This window comes from Neophocaena asiaeorientalis, unplaced genomic scaffold (assembly GCF_003031525.2).
Source record: "Neophocaena asiaeorientalis asiaeorientalis breed wild unplaced genomic scaffold, Neophocaena_asiaeorientalis_V1.1 scaffold122, whole genome shotgun sequence".
Lineage (NCBI taxonomy): Eukaryota > Metazoa > Chordata > Mammalia > Artiodactyla > Phocoenidae > Neophocaena > Neophocaena asiaeorientalis.
Genome location: NW_020172725.1, coordinates 1349758 through 1355729, shown reverse-complemented (window position 1 = coordinate 1355729; position 5972 = coordinate 1349758). Strand labels below are relative to the sequence as shown.

The 5972-nt window shown below is 38.2% G+C and overlaps 1 non-coding gene across 1 annotated transcript; it reads right to left on the bottom strand.

The window, feature by feature from the left end:
• Positions 1-352: 352 nt before the first annotated feature.
• Positions 353-459, bottom strand: LOC112396520 (U6 spliceosomal RNA). Its single transcript, XR_003002587.1, has one exon. It is a non-coding gene; the product is annotated as a U6 spliceosomal RNA (small nuclear RNA).
• Positions 460-5972: the final 5513 nt, after the last annotated feature.

Below are 5972 nucleotides of genomic sequence, written 5' to 3'. Positions count from 1 at the left end.
ATGAGGATGAAAGCCTAGTTGATTGACAGTTTTTGATTATATTCTTAAGGGTCTAATTGAATAGTGTGTCCTATAAAACTTCCTGAACATCGAGTATATTCCCAATATTGGTTATATTGTGCTACAAAAATCCAGACACCTAGGAGGATTTTTTCTGATTACTTCCCACCTATACATAGTTAACATCATGTAGACATAATGAGGCTGATAGAATTTTCATGAAATAGTCGTTGGATGTATACTGTTTGGATACTGGGATATCAACGTCTCTATCTAGTAATCCTCCATACAGAGCTCTTCACAGCCAAATAATGACACAGCTAAACAGTATCACGAGAGGTACTCTTAAGGTCTTGATTTGTTTTTCTTCACGAATTTGCGTGTCATCCTTGCACAGGGGCCATGCTAATCTTCTCTTTATTGTTCCAATTTTAGTATATGTGCTGCTGAAGTGAGCACTGCTGCTTTATTTTCTTCTGCCAGTTTATTCATTTATATACATATATAAATATATATATATATATATATATATAATTTCTGTCAAATTCTGTTCATAAGGAAATCTTTATGATCAGCGTTTTCAGGTTACCCCAAGAGCCTCACAAAAGATACTGAATTTTATGATGCAAATTACACTGATACTTCCTAAAAAAGTTCTGTGTTCTGTCTTTGTAATGGAGTCTTTAGATTTCTTTAGACCTGCATCCCACTTAGAAGTCCCTGACTATACTGAGCAAGTTCAATGACTCTTTCCTAGGGTCAACCAAATAAAAATAAAATTTCTTTTTCTATAATAAATGGTAGATCAGGATTTTTCTCCATCTTTTCCCTGTACCTTATGCTTCTAACAAGGAGGCACATCTCCAGTGTTTTCTACCTTGATACCTTGCTGTTTCCACTGAGAATGTGTCACACCCCAGTTATATGTTACCTTCTCCAGGAAGAGTTCTCTTTTTGTCCAGCAGAATTGATCTCTTCATTCTCTAAACTTATAACTCTCTTGTAGCCCTTATCATATTATTTTAAATTTTATTACACATCTGATCTTCCCAGCTTGAGGATAAATTACTTGAGGCTAGGGAACATGCTAATCTCACCTTTGAGTCCACCACAGCTCATAAGGCAATGTCCAAAAAAGGTAGGGAGTAAATATTTGTCAGGAAAGAACAAGTGAATTGTCGTTTTCCTAAAGACAGTAATGAAGCCAATTCTGTACTGTTTGTGTAAAATGTTGGATAAGGTTGTCGAGATTGTTACACACAGAATCTTGTCCTTTTTTAGTGAGGCCATTAACGTGGAGAAAAGGACTATGCAGACAATTATGAAAGATATATCTTAAGATAAGTAGTTAGAAAGGTTTTCAAGGTTTTCAAAAATATGTTTCACAAGGAACCAGAATTTAAAATGTTATTTCGTTCTTTTTCTATGGGATTCTTAAATCCCACAGTGGATTCGCCAGTGATAAGCACTCGCTCTTGCTCTCTTTCTTTTTTAATCCTTCAGTTTCTAAGGTAACTTTTAATATCTTGGCATCATTCCTTGGTCTTTGGTGTGCTGGTACTTTTCTTATAAGGCCCGTTTTGAGACCATGCCTTTTGGTGATTTCAGAATAGAAACAAACAGTGCACCTTCCCCATTGAATGTCATAATAGTTTTCAACACAGAGGTGTATTGCTCATGATTCTAGTGATTCAAAATCCTCCTTTTCCTAGGGTAGAAAGAATATAGAGCCACAAATACCCTTCCTTTAAATTTAACTATTTATCATAATGTCTTCTAATGAAATATTTTCTGAATGGTTTGACGCAGGTGTCTGTGCTGGTTGTGGGGCGGGTGGGGGGTGGGGGTTACAAAGAATGAGATGAATGTGAGAGTTCAGGGACGGGCACAAAGCAATAATTGACATTTGACTGTTGTGGCAGAGCCTTTACCAAGATCCAATCTGCGGTTCCTCAGTCTTAGGGAAACAAAACACTACTGTGCTTCACCGAACCATTATCTTGCTCCCTGCAAGAGCTGAGTATAGCCTGAATCTTTTTCATGGTTCTCTGTTCTACATTGAACAACACATAGCAGAATGTATCGTCAGTAAAGCCAGTAAGCTCTGATCCTAGCTGGGCATACCACATTTTTCCCCTCTGTATTACTTACAACTTCTCCTTGAACAAATTTAGCTGTACCATTTCAGGAAACAGAGGTTGACCAAAATCCTCAAGCACCTCTGGTTAAGAGGGATTTTCACTGCAATGCATACACGTAATACTTCCAAGCATTCTGTATGGTGAGAGTGAAATTTGAGAAATGTATATCCAAATAGTATGCACGAATTGTGTCTATATGATATATAAGTACCTCATCAACTTGTGAACAACTAGTAGGAAAAAATGTAAAGAAATAATGATAGGATATTATGAGAACTGGAAGAACTGTAGAGAAAAGCATATCTCAGTCTCTCATTCTGAAGATGAGAAAACTAAAGTCCAAATGGGTTAATTGATTTTCTCAGTATCATTTATCCATTAAGTGACAAAGCAAGGACTCCTGACTCCTGGTCCAGTGCTCCCCTCCATCATACCATTGCATTCATATAAGGAAGAACTAGCTGCAAGTGGATTCTCTGGTGCTTATTCAGATGTTTCTTGCACAAACTTAGAAGCTTTCAGCTCTATCCCATCTTCCACTGAGATGCCCCATTCCATCACTGGGTAGGTCTTACTGTCTAATATTCTTATCATTCTCAAAATCTAGTTTCCTGTAACTTCCACCCATTGGACCTGGTTCTTCTCCTTAGGGCCACACACATGGAACCTGTCTCTTCTTTCCAGTTGCAGTAGTTCAGCTATTCAAAGACAACTGAAGTTCCTTGTCCCCACATCCCAAGCCTTCCTATAATTTTCTTTTCCATGATAAGCATTCTCAGTTCTATTAGTCCTTCACATGGAGAAAATAGAGAAAAGGTTTTTTTACCCCACAGCGTAATTGGTCGACATTTCCCCCCTTATTTTTAATTTTATATTTTGTGTTTAATTTTTACAAATCACGATGAACAATTCTCATGGCTCAGTTTTCCAACCTCTCCCTTGCCCTAGTCCCTTCTGATCTTTTTTGAGGTTGAAATTTAAGATTAGGAATCCACTGTTATTTGGCAGAGGAGAGGCAACTTGGGATTTACCATTGAATGAGAAGATTTCCTTTTCCCTGTGAGTTTTCAGTTAGCCTGTCTCCTCTCCACTGAAGAGCCGGTAGGGGTGAATCAGTGGGATGATGCCAGAAGTGATACAGGCACATAATAGTTATGCTTAGAAGTGGCTGCCTGCCACTCTGCACAGAGGAGACTTGTGTGGTCAGCAAAAGGCCTTGCAGTTCACATCATGTCTCTATTGCTGGCAGCATAAGTACAGGAAGAAAAAAAAAGTGAAAAGTGGGCTTATTTAACAGCTTTAAGCTGCCTAAAATGTGTGTTTCCAGCCCTAGGGGACACAATCTTTCAAGAATTTGTAAAATTGTTCCAACGAATTCATCAGATTTTTTTGCATATTATTTGAAACCAACTTAGGAGAAGATTTAGGAGGCCAGGAAGGAATTTTTGAATTCATGTAATTAAAGATGGCAAGGGTTTAGGATTTTCCTTCTTGGGCATCAAACTGTAACTTTGTATACCAAATTTCCATGTTTTAAAACTCTGTTCTCTCTCTCTTTCTTGGTGTTCAAGTTAGGGGAGGAAAAGTAAGAGGCTGAGGGGCTGGAGAAGGAAATGGGGGCAGAAATGAGGGGGAAGTAGTTGTAGATCGCAAGTAATGAAGCAGTGATTCCAAAAACCAAACTGCCAATCAATTAAATATAGATAAGAGGACTGAGATTCTGAAATGTTGAAACAAAAATTAAATTAAAAAGAAAACAGTAGATGCTGATCATAACGTTACCACCTCAAAAATTTCTATTATAGCTGTTGTTTTCCTTTCGTTTCTAGATAAAAATGAAAAGCTTTATGTCTTGATTGCAACTGATAAGAAAGATATTCAGGAATCAAAGAGCAGAGGTGGAAAATTATTCAGATTAGATAATTGTCAGAATAAAGACTGTGTGTATGTGCATGTGTGAAAGAGAAAAGTTTCAGGAATGCATCTACCATTGTAGTCTTTTTAGAGACAGACATCTGCTCTAGCTCCTTAGTTTTGGTATATCCTGTAACCTTCCCTTCCATTTGCTTTACCTGTCAGGACTATGCTTACCTGCTTAAATAGCTTTTAAACCAGCTCTGAGAAGGAAAAAAAAAGGACTCAATGCACTTGACAGTGTGGTTGGAGAACTGCTCTCTTAAATCCAGCAGGGCTTCCTTGTGATTTACATTGCAGGTCAGTGTGCATCAGACCTTCACTCTAGGAGGGCATGTGAATTAGAAGGCCATGTTTTCCCAGTGCAGAAATTATAATTACAAAAACAATTTCTGGGGCAAGATTTTGCTCTTTTCAATTGCTCTTCCAAGTCTCTGTTTACAGTATTTCTTAGTTAAAAGTGACATTCTACTCTGGATACCATTGAGGAGCAAGGAGAACCGTAGAATATCAGAGCTCCAAATGGGGACAGCCTAACCCAGAGGGAAATTCTGAGAAACAGTGGGAGTTGGCAGCCTGCTCAATCCTTGTTGGTTTTTCCTGTTGTACCAAGTTCTCTTCTTTTGGTCTCTCTGTCTATGTTCCTTTTCTTTTCTCCCCTCCCCACCCTTCTTACTGTTCATTTGAGAGAGACAGGCAGAGAAGAGGAAGAAGGTAGGAAAAAAGAATATGAACCTAAATCCTTTAGGGAGGATCATCCTAAAAGTAAAAGGAAAATTGATGCCAACAAATGTCATTAAGTACCTCCTAGGTTTCCATCCAGTTCCAGATAAAGTAGGCAAGGGTCCCTTCTCTCCCCATAGAGAAGAACAGAAGAACTCAACAGTCTAGAAGACTATATGATTATCTAATAAACATTTTAAAATATAATAACTGCCTCAGAAGACATGTAGGAGCATATTTGAGATGCTGGGAAAGTCAGAAAAATTGGAGCCTAGATTTGAAGGATCAGTTCACCAAGGTACATGCTGTGGAAAGGTAAAGAGGGAAGAAGAGGACAAAAAATCGTTACCAAGGTGTGATCATAAGATGTGAGAGCTGCACCATGCCTTCATCTCGCATTTCACAGAAGGATAAAGAGAAACTGAACAAAGTTTCTATTAAAATTCAAGTGCAGATGTATAGGTGAGGCATCCATTAATCAGGAAATTCATCCATCTGTCAGGCCTATCCACACATCCATTTATCTCTTCCTCTCCCCCTTCATCGGTCCCAGTCTTCCATCCCTCCTGAAGGACCCAGAGTTTGTTAGGAGAGCCAACTCCCTTCTCAGTCCACTGCTCGTTTATAATAACGCCCCAAACCATTTTATCTCATTTTATTTGTGAATGAGAATAGGATCAAACCTCAATTGTTTATAGGCATGGAGGGGAATAGAGACGTTGATTATGCCAAAAGGGCAGATAATCTTCAAATCCCTTCTATTAGAATGTGAAAAGATTTTAATGCTTAGATAAAATGGGGGCTGTGCATGACATTTTGATAAAACACTCCAAAACAAAAACAAATAAAAACCCAAAACCCCAGAACACCAAGACAGCCACCCAGTGAGAAGACCAGAGGAAACTGAGAAATACTTGAATATGTACATAGCCATTTGCTGTATTTACATAGTTATATCAGAGACTGATACCTTTCCACCCTCCAAAGCTATTAGCAATGCCATCAGCTGATTCAACACAAAAGATGATTTTGGTGGGGAGTCCTCTCCACAATTATCCGTAGTAGGAAGGCACGTCATTACAAAGTTTACTAATATATTACAAACTAACTAAATATATTTAAACTCAGTTTAAAAGAAGCTCCATATTTCTGTAGACGTCGGGAATTTTTAGAAAACCATTTCCCCAGAGTCCC